Genomic DNA, 13,871 nt, shown 5'->3' on the forward strand with positions numbered 1-13,871 from the left:
TTTTGGTTTGTTTTTCATGGGGCCCCTTTAGGCTTTGGATTTGAGGAAAGTGCTTGCCTCACCGCAGTCCCGGTCCTGCTCTGTCTTTAGGGCCACATGATGATGCCCTTGAGTGAAGCAAGCTCAGCCACGTCACCCAAGTGGCCCAGGAATGGCCAGACCTTCCTTCTGATCTTTCAAGGGTGCCTGGAAATCCAGATTTCTTCTTGTGAAACGTCCTTATTTTTAAATGTTGGCAACAAACTTACATTTTTAAAGCACTTTGGGGCCACATCTCATCCGAGGGCCACCAATCTGTGACCCTTGTTTAGGTAACAATTCCTTTGTGGAGATGTGGACTGTGGAGTGAGAGGCTGGGCCCCAGGCACTTGGTTCTCTCTGTGCACTGCAAAGGATGATCGGGAGGTTCCTGCAGGGAAGGCAGGAGCCCTGTGGGGGCTCAGCTGGGAGGCCAGAGGCTCAGATCACAGAATGTCAGCTTGGCAGAAAGTTCTGGAAGTCCCAGAATCTGGAGGTCCATCATCCCCTGTGAGAAATTCTCCCCTCCGTGATTGCTGGATAATTTTGGAGACAAACCACACGTGTTTCAACATCGCCTGGGGAGCTTATTAAAAATACACATTCCCCCTCAAAAAAATAAAAATGCACATTCCAGGGGTCCAGTTCTTATAGGATTCTGTACCATTCAATGTGGGTGGGTGCCTTGGAAGGTGCTTATTTATTTATTTTATTATTATTATTTTTTAATCTTTATTTTTTTATTTTTGAGAGAGAGAGAGTGAGCGGGGGAGGAACAGAGAGAGGGAGACACAGAATCCTAAGCAAGCTGCAGTTTCTCTGAGCTGTCAGCACAGAGCCCGACATGGGGCTCGGGCTCACGGACTGTGAGATCACGACCCCAGCTGAAGTCAGCCTAAGTCAGACGTTTAACCGACTAAGCCACCCTGGTGCCCCAGCTGCTTTTTTAGATCCAGGCCCAGGAGTTAGGAAATTGAGAAACCCTGGAAATTATGAGCTAGGCTTAGGCAAATGACCTTGGGTTTAACTTCTCTGAGACTCAGTTACCGCCGCTGTAAAACGCAGACAATGTAATTTCACCTCTTAGCCTTATGCAGAAGATTCAAAATAAGGGAGCAGTCATTACTGTCCTGCTGGTTAGGAAGCGATACACTTCTCCCTCAAGTGAGGCTAGGATGTTGGATTCGAACTCGCAGCCCCGCTGGGGATTCGAACTCGCGAAGCGCCTCGCACCCGGCTGACGTCATCGAGTCACCTCTGGAAATCCGCTGGTCGTCAGCAGTGGAGTCCACCACAGCGGGACTATTTGCATATTAGCATAGCACCGCCCCCCGCCCCGTGCTCATCGTTCGCGGGTGGCCAGCGGCGGTGCCATTCAGCGCTCCGCCTTCTGACCCCGCCCACAACGCGGGCGCCGCCCCCTCGCCTGCGCGCAGCCTACCCCGCTGCCTGCCCTGCGCCCCGCCCCGGCCGGGGCCTCCCGCCGCCGAGGCTCTCGATTGGCCGAGCTGGCTGCCAGTGCCCGCCCCCCGGGAGTAGGCCCCGCCCCGCGGTGGGAGCGGGCGCTCGCCGGCTAGGCAGCGGGTTCGGCTGCGCGGCGGGGCTGAGGCGGCCGCGGCGGCCGGAGCGCAGGTAAGGGCGCTCGCAACCGCGGGCCGGGCCGGGTTCCGCCGCCCTCGCCTCGGGCCCGGGGGACAGGGTGCGGCCGGGGAGGAGGGCTGGCGGGGGCGGCCAGCCCAGGGAGGGCGCTCCGATTTGGCTGCGGACCGAGTTGGGGGTCGGAGTCAGCTGAGGAAGGGGCTTGGGCCGGGGGTCCGGGCTGGAGTTGGGGGTCGCGGTCAGTGAGGAAGGGGCTGGGGTAGGGGTGCTGGCCAGAGCTGGGGGGTCGTGTTCAGTGAGGAAGGGGCTGGGGGTGGGGGTCCTGGCCAGAGTTGGGGGTCGCGGACCGTGAGGAAGGGGCTGGGGTGGGGGTCCTGGCCAGAGTTGGGGGTCGTGGACAGTAAGAAAGGGGCTGGGTCCGGGGGTCCTGGCCAGAGTTGGGGGTCACAGTCAGTGAGATAGGGGCTGGGGTGGGGGTCCTGGCCAGAGTTGGGGGTCGCGGACCATGAGGAAGGGGCTGGGGTGGTGGTCCTGGCCAGAGTTGGGGGTCGCGGACCGTGAGGAAGGGGCTGGGGTGGGGGTCCTGGCCAGAGTTGGGGGTCGTGGACAGTAAGAAAGGGGCTGGGTCCGGGGGTCCTGGCCAGAGTTGGGGGTCACAGTCAGTGAGATAGGGGCTGGGGTGGGGGTCCTGGCCAGAGTTGGGGGTCACAGTCAGTGAGATAGGGGCTGGGGTGGGGGTCCTGGCCAGAGTTGGGGGTCGCGGTCAGTGAGATAGGGGCTGGGGTGGGGGTCCTGGCCAGAGTTGGGGGTCGCGGACCGTGAGGAAGGGGCTGGGGTGGGGGTCCTGGCCAGAGTTGGGGGTCGTGGACAGTAAGAAAGGGGCTGGGTCCGGGGGTCCTGGCCAGAGTTGGGGGTCACAGTCAGTGAGATAGGGGCTGGGGTGGGGGTCCTGGCCAGAGTTGGGGGTCGCGGACCATGAGGAAGGGGCTGGGGTGGTGGTCCTGGCCAGAGTTGGGGGTCGCGGACCGTGAGGAAGGGGCTGGGGTGGGGGTCCTGGCCAGAGTTGGGGGTCGTGGACAGTAAGAAAGGGGCTGGGTCCGGGGGTCCTGGCCAGAGTTGGGGGTCACAGTCAGTGAGATAGGGGCTGGGGTGGGGGTCCTGGCCAGAGTTGGGGGTCACAGTCAGTGAGATAGGGGCTGGGGTGGGGGTCCTGGCCAGAGTTGGGGGTCGCGGTCAGTGAGATAGGGGCTGGGGTGGGGGTCCTGGCCAGAGTTGGGGGTCGCGGTCAGTGAGATAGGGGCTGGGGTGGGGGTCCTGGCCAGAGTTGGGGGTCGCGGTCAGTGAGATAGGGGCTGGGGTGGGGGTCCTGGCCAGAGTTGGGGGTCACAGTCAGTGAGATAGGGGCTGGGGTGGGGGTCCGGGCCAGAGTTGGGGGTCGCGGACCATGAGGAAGGGGCTGGGGTGGGGGTCCTGGCCAGAGCTGGGGGTCGCAGACCATGAGGAAGGGGCTGGGGTGGGGGTCCAGTTTCCTGGCTGGAGTTGGGGAGTCGTGTTCAGTGAGGAAGGGGCTGGGTCCGGGGGTCTAGGCTGGAGTTGGGGGTCGCGGTCAATGAGGAAGGGGCTGGGGCCAGGGCCCCGGCTGGAGTTGGGGGTCTGGGGCTGTAATTAGGGTCTGGGCTTGGATTGGGATGGAGGTCCTCTGAGGAGGGGGGTGGGGGTGGAGTTGGGGGCTGGGCCAGCAGGGGAAGGGGATCGGGGCTAGAGTTGAAGGTGGAGGTTATTTGAACCGGGGCTGGGAGTGGAGTTGCAGACCGGGGGAGGGGTGATTGAGGAGTCCCTGGTGAGGGTGAGCTCAGAAAGGGGACACCGGGAGGGGAGGGCTGAGGCATGAGGGTAAGGCCGGCCACTTTGAGTAGGAGTCCCAGGGCCGTGGGGACCCATGCTGGAGGCATAGAGGGCTGGGAAGCCTGTGCAGGTGTTTGGGGAGGGGGTGTGACTAGTCAGGAGGAAATGGGGGGGTCTTGGTCAGTTACTAGTATCGTGGAGGCCACTCGCCCCCTACTTTTGGGAGGCTGATCATTTGGTGTAGAAGGTGGGGAGGCAGAGACCCTGTGGCAGCAGTGGGCAGGAGGAGACATGGGTCCAGCATACTTTGGGGGGGCTGCTCCTAGGACGTAGGGTGTAAGGAGAATGAATGTCCTGGGAGCAGGAAGGCTCGTGTCGGGGACTGGATATTTCAGGAATTTTGGGGCTCAGGAGTCGAGGAACCGAGGTGGGAGTTTGGGGGGACGATGGTATTGACGGATGTGGGGATGTGGGTGGCACTTTGTTTTTCCTGGGGGGCGGGGTTGCTAGGGGCTGGAAGGTGTGTGGGAGAAGGCAGGCGTGAGGACGCGCGGCTCGGAGGTTCCCATTGCTGCTAGGGGTCCAGGATGCAGTTCAGAAACGTGTCCCGTCGGATGCTGAGGTCTTGCAGAAATGCAGAGTGGAGTGGGCTCGGCAAGGCCGGCCTGCGGTGCCCCCCTCAGCTCCAGCTGCTCCGGGAGTCTGGCTTGCTTGTCCGTGAAACGGGTGTAAGAAAGCAGCAGGAGGCACCTGACAGGGCTGCTGGGGGATCAGAAGAGGGGAGGTGCCACCCAGCACGCTCCTGGCACGTGGCGAGGGGACGTGAGACATCGATAATAATGTTCTAAATTAAGGCTTTTTTGGGAGGGGGGGAAGGTGGGTGGATAGAATTACTGGGTTGTCACAGAGGGTGGGGGAGGGAAGGAATCAGCTGGAGCTTGACTCTAGTCCTTCAGCCTTGGGGTGCAGTTGACAGTCACCCCTGGAGCTTTAAGACAGAATTTCCGGAGGGGAAAGAAAGGTCCGTGTCGTTAAAAGTGAGGAAAAAACGAAAAAGGAAGAAGGTTCTGACACCAGGAGATTCAGAAGGTTTGTCCAGAAACAGGCACATCCACTTAAGAGAAGGCTGCACGGGTCATTCTGATTTAGGGGTACACCCCCCCCAGGAGCCATTCCAACGTGTACCCCAGGGGTCGCAATTATATGCTCTTTAAATATGTGAGCTCTGCTTCTGGAGCTCATGTGATGGACCCGGGTCTCTCCACTCGGCATCGCCGACGCTGGGGCAGGGGCACTCGTTGGGGGTGTCCTGGGTGCTGTGGGGACTGAGCAGCGCCCCTGGTCCCCACCTGCTCCATTCCAGGAGCACCCCAAGTCGTGACAACCACAGACGTCCCACTGCCCCCTGGGCGCAGAATCACCCCCAAGACCCAAGTTAGTTTCCCCAAGTTAGTTTCACACGTCGTCACCTTTGATCCTTAGGAAGTGCAGCCATTCAGATTTGGGGTCGCCTTTAGATCACCTAGTGCTCTCGTTTTGAGTGGAAAACCGCACTTAAAGGCTTTTAGAAATGCTGGCTTCTTTCTCAGTGCGTCTTTTGTGTGACTTTCCAACCCTTGCTACCGTGATTTTATACACGGGACGAATGGATACGTCGCAGGCGTTGAGAGGCACCAGCGCGTTCGAGACGTCTCCCCCGTTTTTAACCCAGCGCATGAGGCTTCCAGAGATGCCACAGTTGTTTGGGCAATTCTTGGTCTTATTTAGAAAATACCCGTGACTGATGCCATTGTTTCCTGTTTTTGTTCCGTGCTTCGTGAAGCCTGGGCCCTATGGTTTGAAGGGAGGGACAGCTGAATACGAATTACCCTAACACACAGACCCAGCTCCGTGTTTACAGAGTGGAGGCGTTATTTTTGTACAGCACGTAGCAGAGTAAAAAGCTGCTTCTTCCGTTCAAGGTGTTGTTACGAATTTTCTCATTTGCATCTGGAAACCGATAATAGTCTTTAAAAAAAGGCATTTTACTAGGTCCTTCCTACTCTTGAAGCTCTTTGCAGTTTCTTACAAAAGGGCTGTTGTGTGTGGCCTCCGTGACTTTGGAACTTTCTGGAGCTCTCTAGAGGGGACGGTTACCAGGATAGTTGTGGGATTGCCGGGCGTTGAGTTACAACTGCCTTCCTTTGTGCCCCACGGTGGCAGCCAGCGGGTGACTGCCCGAGCTGAGTCTTTGTCCTGGGAGGGTTTGTCTCCCATGCCACGCACGCCAGAGTCCCATGGCCCCTGCCATCCAGGGGGCCTCCCTCAGGTTCCCACTGGTCTTTTGGCCAGTTCTGGACCTCGCTTCCCATGGCTTCTGTCTTGTGCTACCCTTCGGCGTGGCCTCTCTCTCTACAGGCTCTGGAGAAAATTCACCGTGTGTGTCACCCGCCACACCTTAGACACCAGGTGGAAGAGCCGAAAAGGTGGAGTCACTTGTCCTGGAGGGTCCCTTCCGTCCTCCTCCTGGTCCCCCCTGCCAGCTGGAGTGCAGGGGGGACTTGGGCAGCTCTGAGACTCTTCCAGAAACGGCTACTAGTTTTCCCTGGGAACTTGGCAAAGTAGAAGATCTTACTGCTTTTCACTTTTTAAATTGAGGTACAATTTCCATGTCGTAAAACTCAGCCAGTTGAAGCATAGAGTTCAGTTTTCTGGGAAGTTTATGGAGCTGTGCAACCATCCCCGTAAACCTTTAGAACCTTCCATCACCCCAGTAAGATCCCTATAAACGTTAACCATCACTCCCTGTTCCCCCCCTCCCCAGCCCCCGGCCCCCACGAGCCCCCCTTCCTGTCCCTGGATGAGCCTGTTTGGGACGTTTCACACACGTGGACTCACACCCCGTGGGGCCTCTCGTGTCTGGTTCCCTCCCTGAGCGTCGCGTGTTCGGGGTCCATCCGCGGGGCAGCGGGGGTGGGCTCCTCGCTCCTGTTCATGGGTGAGTAATATTCCACACCGTGGCCAGACCATCCTTGTCTATCCGTTCGCCTGGCCGTGGACTTCTGGGTTGCCCCCAACGTTTTGGTACCGAACCATCAAGCTGCTATTTAAGTGGCTTTTTCCTGGTGCTTGGTGGCCTGTTCAGTTGAAGCTTGGGGGTGGCCCGGGTGTCAGCCATCCGAATTCTGCCTCTCTCTTTTCCGCCTGAGTGAAATGCTTTGCCGTCTCTGGTTCCACGCATCCTAGCTGGTGGGCCGGCCTCACGGCCCACTCAGCGGGTGGCTCTGCATGGCCAGAACCCTCTCTGTAAAGGCATAGATGTATCGTCAGTTCCCGGCCACCTCTACCAGCTCATCCCCCACTTGACAAGATCCAAATGCCTCATTCAGCCTTGGTGGCACCACAGGAGTTGGCCCCGCCTCACCTTTGCAGAGTGACCTTCACTTTGACTGTAGGAACCCGCCCCTCCTGGTCCTCCCTGCCACCCGCCCAGCACTCCCCCTTTCCTGGATGGTGCGGTTTGCTGTCTCCTTTGTCTGAAGCCTGCCTTCCTTCCTTCCTTCCTCTCCCCAACAAAGGCTGCTTGTGTGCCTATTTTAAGCATCAGAACGGGTGCCAGGCTCCGGGAGTACCACGTGAATGAGACGCTTGTGTGCATGCGTGGGGAGGCGTGGAGACAGGGGACCCAGGGCCGTTCTGTCCCTGGCCTGCTGTCTGAGTGGGGGTCCCGGGGGGTGGTGGAGACAGGCCCAGGCCTGTGCATCCCAGGAACTCCATAAGTGCTGTGAGAAAGGAAGCCTTCTGGGGGCAGAGGCAGGGAGGGGTCCTGCGTGAAGGACAGGCCAGAGACAAGCTTCACACTGGCCAGTTTGCCAGGTGGGGGGTGCAGCCCACCTTGTGCGAGCCCCGAGGCAGGGCTGAATCCTTCCATGTCATTTCCCTCAGGGTCTCCCCCTCGGCACTGCTGACATTTGGGTCAGGTTGTTCTCCATGGGGCGTCCTGCAGCATCCCTGACCCCACCCCCTCGAGGCCAGGAGCACCCCCATCACGATCACCGCAGATGTCCCCAGACATCACCCAGTGTCCCCAGGGGAAATCCCCGCTGGTTGGGAACCATTGGGCTGAGCGATGATTTTATGAATCTGTGATCAAAGTAAAAAGGCACATTGGGGCTTTTTTTTTTAAATAGACTTTATTTTTTAAAGCAGTTTTAGGTCCACAACCAATTTGAGCAGAAGGATTTTCTGTGTCCCCCTTGGCCCCCACCCCCCAGCAGGCTCCCACACTATCAAAGTCCCCCGTGAGATGGGGCATTTGTTACAGGTGGTGAGCCTACAGCCGTGTCCATAGGCTCACTGTTGGTGGTGTAGTGTGGGTTTGGGCTGATTCATAAAGACACGTATCCGCTATTAGGGTCCCACACGGAGTGGTTTCACTGCCCTAAAACATCCCCTGTGCCCCACCGATTCATCCCCCCCCCCCCCCCCCGCCACACACACAATATTTTGCTTTTATGGGCAAAGGGATAAGAATAGCATAGTAACCTTGAGTACCTTTTGGGAAAGATGTAACCCTGTAGCCTATGGAGTCTTCTGCGAATTATTCTTCTATACTCTCTACTCCAAGAAACTGTACCGTTGAATAGAAACAGGATTCTAGAGGCTCATCCGGGTGGCTCAGTTGGTTGAGCATCCAGCTTCAGCCCAGGTCACGATCTCACGGTTCGTGAGTTCAAGCCCCATGTCAGGCTCTGTGCCCAACAGCTCGGAGCCTGGAACCTGCTTCCGATTCTGTGTCTCCCTCTCTCTGCCCCTCCCCTACTCGCACTCTGTCTCTCGCTCAAAAAATAAATCAACATTAAAAAAAAAAACTTTGTAAAACCATATAAACTGAAACAAACAAACAAACAAACAAACAGGATTCTAGAACCATGATCCCACCCTGTGTTGGTAATTGGAACCATTCGGCCAGCCACGTTCAACAAGGCAAAACAGGTGAAAGTAATCTTTTTTTTTAAATTTTTTTTTAACGTTTATTTATTTTTGAGACAGAGAGAGACAGAGCATGAACAGGGGAGGGGCAGAGAGAGAGGGAGACACAGAATCGGAAGCAGGCTCCAGGCTCTGAGCCATCAGCCCAGAGCCTGACGCGGGGCTCGAACTCACGGACCGCGAGATCGTGACCTGAGCCGAAGTCGGAGGCTTAACCAACTGAGCCCCCCAGGCGCCCCGAAAGTAATCTTAATGATATGTTTTACGTAACTCACAGTATGCAAAATACTAACATTGCAACATGTAATCAACATAAAGAACGTATGATCAAGCTACTGTACAGTCTCTTGTATGAAGTTTTCAAAATCTAGTATGGATTCTGCACTTGCAGATTTGTAAGTCTCAGGATCAGCCACATTTCAGGTGCTCGGTACCACGTGCGAGATGTCACAGGTGTAGGACGGGAATAGGGGAAGTTTTAGGAGAAAATGAGACCTCTCCAGGCGTATGAATGTAGCTTAGCGTTTGGACACGTTGTGGGTCGTTTTTAGAGCTATTGAAGTATCTGCCGATTGAAAATGAGGATTGAGGGTCTCAGAAAATCAGTTCTGGAAGGACCTCCCAGACTGTCCGGTCCAGGGGATGGCAAGCCGTGCCCCTCGGGCCAAATCCAGCTCACTGTCTGTTGTTGTTGTTGTAGTTGTTTTAATATTTATTTATTGTTGAGAGAAAGAGACAGAGCACAAGCAGGGGAGGCACACAGAGAGAGACACAGAATCCGAAGCAGGCTCCAGGCTCTGAGATGTCAGCACAGAGCCCGACACTGGGCTCAAACCCTCGAACCGTGAGATCATGACCTGAGCCGAAGTCGGAAGCTTAACCGACTGAGCCCCCCAGGCGCCCCTCATCATCTGTTTTTTATGTGGCCCTCAGGCAGAGAATGGTTTTTACATTTGAAGTGGTTAAAAAAAATCAAGACAAGCATAATTTGTCCTGATATATGAAAACTGATTAGAATTCAAGTTCCAGTGTCCATCAATAAAGTTTTATTGTCACAGAGACATACACATTCGTTGACAAGTTGCCTGCGGTGGCTTTCAGGCTACAACATATGAGACCACGTGATACCGATTCTCTGGCCCCTACAGAAGAGGTTTGTCAGCCCTGCTAGACTAACTTGTGTGATTTACAGACGAGGAATCGGCCAGGTTTCCTGGGCTCACGGCAGTGCTGGGACTTGAACTTGGGGGTTTCATAGTCCAGCGTTATCCTTTCAATTTAGCACTGCCCTTGGGAGAGCAAGTGACTCTCGACTTCAGAGAGCTGCCTCTGCCGCTGTCCTTGGGCTCTTGGACCCCCTGCAGCCTCCTGGTTGAGCAGAGGTTAATGATCTGGGGACAAATGCACAGGGTGATTTTTTTTTTTCCCCATCGCATGGTGCCCGTACTGAGGGAGACTGATCATTTAATTTCTTTAGGGTCACGACACAGAACAGCCGATTTTAGAGATAATGGGATCTTAGATTTGATGAACTATGACATCTGATAGCTCCAAATAGATCCCATTTGAAAATGCCAGTGACATTCATTATCATGTTACTTAAAGACGCCCGAGTGTAACACTGCATATAAATGTCTCCTGCTCGTGGCTTTTAGTGATAAATCGAGAAAGCCTGTCAGGTAAACAAAAGTAAAAAAGGCAACACAGTGGTTGCCAAATGCACATTCAGACGGACTGTTTTGATGTCAGGCGATGGGTGTCGTTTAGAACGATGTCCAGGAGTGACAGTTTGCCCCGAGCCCCCGTTTGAAAACCCAGTGGGTCACGGTGAATTTCACCGTCTGCAGCCAAGGATGATTCTGTGTTTGACACCCACTCAATTTAGAAATGCTTTTCTCTTTAGGTTGAGCACAGACAAGCCGTGAATTTTTCAGGCTTTTTATATTTGAGTTTTATTTGAGTTTTATAGTTATATTTGAGTTTTAAATATTTGAGGCCAGGGTGAGAAGTGGAAGGTTTGTTTTCGTTTGCTTTCGTCTGTCTTTTGGCCAACCGCTGCTTTGGGAATGTACAGTTATTTCGTTTGGCAACGAGAGGTGATGGGAAGAAATGGGGCGGGGGGCTTTGTGGGCAGGCCGGGCATTCCTTATTGTTTGAGAAACAGATCGGCGCCTGTCTTTCTTCTCTCTCCCTCCGCGCGTGTGTGGCACTGAAGGGTTCCAGGAGGCTCTCAGCTCTGTGTAAAGAAAACGAAGGGATGTCCACGCTGTTCACAAGCTGCAGACACCTGTATTGGGGCTCAGAAGGACGGGGGACCAGGGTTACAGAATCTCAGTCCCAGCCTTGCCTCTCGATCCTAAATTGGCCAGGTCCCTGCCCCTCTCTGCCCCCTGAGAAGTGGGGCACGGGGATCGGGGAAGTCTCTGGGGGAGCCTCTGAAAAAGATCGTGCCCTGAGTTCTGAGACCTGGTTTTTGTGTTTTTTTTTTCTTTGATAGAATGTCAACTTTGGGCTAGTTTTCGGTGTGCAGACAAGTCACGAAGGCAGTGCAGGGCACCCCCGTGCTAGCTAACATCCGCACCCCCCTGGTGCCTGCCACCCTCGGAGGTTAAGGTGTCTGTGTTGCTGCTCTCCAAGGCCTGTGCTTCGTGTGCACGTCACTACTTTTCCTCTAATGTCCTGTCCTGTCCCAGGACCCCATCCAGGGCCTCACATGACACTGGGCCCCTCTGGGCTGTGACAGCCTCTCTGACACCCCTTGTCTTTTATGCCTGGACAGTCTTGAGGACACCTGGTTAGGGATTTTTTTTTTTTTTATGTTTATTTATTTTTGAGAGCGAGAGAGAGCACAAGCGGGGGTGGGGCAGAGAGAGAGGGAGACACGGAATCGGAAGCAGGCTTCAGGCTCTGAGCTGTCAGCACAGAGCCCTACGCAGGGCTTGAACCCTCGAAGCACGAGATCGTGACCTGAGCCGAAGTCTGGTGCTCAGCGGACTGAGCCACCCAGGCGCCCCATGGTTAGGGATTTTTTCACCACGACCCCCAACCTGGGTTTGTCTCATGTTTCCTTGTGATCAGACCAGGGGTTACGGGTTCGGGGGTAGAACACACGGTGGTGAGGTGCCCTTCTTGTCACATCACACCAGGGGTCTCTGCCACCCACATGACATCACTGACGGTGTTGACCTTGGCCACCTGTCACAAGCAGTGTTTGCCTCCCCACCGGGTGCTCAGAGCCCTGGATTAGTCTCTTTTCACCCTTCCTTCCTTCTGCAGAGAGGAGCCCGGGGCGGGGACACCTGCCTTTGCTCTCTGTGCTGGGTTCCCCATCCCCTATCCTGCCAGCTTTGTGGTCCGTCTTCACAGCCTGCGACGTTGACTTTCCACCACACCCGCACTGGAGATAGTCTGGGGAGTTGGAAAATCATCATCTTACACGTTGTGGCCGCAGACACTGCAGGGTGTTGGGGAGAACCGTCCCCCTTCCGACCTGAGACGCACGGGTCCCACCCGTCCCAACCCCCTGCGTTGGTGAGGAGCGTGCATGGGTCCCAGTGCTGGCGGCAGAGCGTCCACCCCAGCCCTGCGTAGATGCCACATGTTAACAGAAGTAGGGGGGGCTTTCGGTTGGGGGGCAGAGTTGGGACACTCGCGGCCAAGACCCGAAACCGCCTGCCGGCGCCCACGTTCCTACCCTCCCCACCCTACCACCTGCCTCCCAAAGGGACACGGTGGGTCTCCGTCCACCTGTGGATGCAGCGCCCAGGGAAGCGGAAGGTTGCTGGAAAGCACGCTGTTGTTTTTTGTTTTTTGTTTTTTTAATTTTTTAATGTTTATTTATTTTTGAGACAGAGAGAGACAGAGCATGAGCAGGAGAGGGTCAGAGAGAGAGGGAGACACAGAATCTGAAACAGGCTCCGGGCTGTCAGCACAGAGCCCAACGTGGGGCTCGAACTCACAGACCGTGAGATCATGACTTGAGCTGAAGTCAGACGCCCAACCGACTGAGCCACCCAGGTGCCCCAAAGCAGGCTGTTTTGTAGGGAGGTGTTTGCGGGTCCTTTGGAGGCAGAGCTGGGCAGCAGTAGGGCCCCCCCGGGGGAAGGGCGGGATTCCCTCCAGCCGCCTGTCTCGCCGCCTGTAGCACTGCGTGGTCTGGCCGCGCTGAGGCCTTTTCCTCTGTGGCCTCACGATGCTCAGCCACCAGCCGCGGGATGATGCCAGGTGCTGGGTGTACGGCCATCCCCTGCCATGCGCCCTGCCTCCGGGGGGAGGGGACCCGTCAGCTGTGGCTGTCACCATGGAAGGGAGCTTCCGTCACACATCACACATCGTCCCCGTTTACGTGTCCGTCTCTGCTCAGTGCGGCAGTGGCGTCCCACCCCGTTCCCTGGGCCCGCTTCGTTTTGGGCACCCGTAACATCCGGCTCGCCATTGGGACCACTTCCAAGCACACGGCTCAGCGACATCAAGCACAGGCACACTGTCGTGCAGCCACCCCCGCCGTCCATCTCCAGAACTTTCCATCTCCCCAGACTGAGACTCTGTCCCCATAAAGCACTGACTCCCCACTCCTCCCCCACCCCCAGCCCCCACGAGCCCCCTTCCCATCCCAGCCTGTTCTGGACGTTTCACACGCGTGGGATCACACACACCATGTGACTTCTCGCGTCCGATTCCCTCCCTGAGCGTTTTGTGCTTGGGGTCGGACCACGTTTATATTTTATGGCCGAATAACATTCCGCTCTGTGACTATACCACATTGTCGTTACCCCTGCATCCACTATGGGCACGTGGGCTGCTTTCGCTCTTTGCTGTTGTGACTTGTGATGCTGTGAACGTGTGCGTGCAGACGTTTGTGTGGACAGATGCTTTCAGTCCAGGGCGGATGGCCAGGGGGTGGCATCGTGGGGCCCATCCCCTGTTATTAAACCTATTGACTTCGTGCTTCTGTGCCTGGCGGGACTTTTGCCCATTTGCCGCTTCTTTCACAGCTCAGCCCTGGGGGCTCTGGGAGGATTCGAGTGCCTCTGCTCTGGCTGATCCCGTTTGTTCGCTCTTTCGTTCGCTCGCTTGCTCGTGGGCTCCATCCTGGTCCGTGGCAGGACCCTGCGCCAGCCTGCCCCAGGCGGCTTTCTCAGCACAGTTGATTTTTCCCCCTCCCGCCCCTGGGGTCTCGCTCCTGTCTCCCTGGCCTGGAATGCCCTCTGCACTGGGTCCTCCGCCTGCTCCCTGCCAGCCCGCCCCTCCCGGGGCCACGTCTCCACCCGGCCCTGCTCTCCACCCGCCCCTGCGTCCGCTGTTCTCCCACCACCAGCGCTCTGGGCCTGCCGGACTCCCGGCCACTCTGTCTGCAGTCGCCGGGGGGCCTGGCCCAGTTTTCTTTCGACTGAGCTTTAGTTTTCCTTGGTTTGTCTGTCTCGCCCTCTCCGTCCCCT

General features: G+C 56.5%; 1 protein-coding gene across 1 annotated transcript in view; it reads left to right on the plus strand.

Annotated features, from left to right (window-relative positions):
- The first annotated feature begins 1,558 nt into the window (after window positions 1–1,558).
- Window positions 1,559–13,871, plus strand: part of GNG7 (G protein subunit gamma 7) — a 118,630-nt gene continuing 106,317 nt past the window's right edge. The window contains exon 1 of the mRNA XM_086699592.1: window positions 1,559–1,650. The gene's annotated coding sequence lies outside the window, so the exon portion shown is untranslated. The remainder of the gene's footprint in view (window positions 1,651–13,871) is intronic.

This window comes from Puma concolor, chromosome A2 (assembly GCF_028749965.1).
Source record: "Puma concolor isolate L17-30 chromosome A2, mPumCon1.1.hap2, whole genome shotgun sequence".
Lineage (NCBI taxonomy): Eukaryota > Metazoa > Chordata > Mammalia > Carnivora > Felidae > Puma > Puma concolor.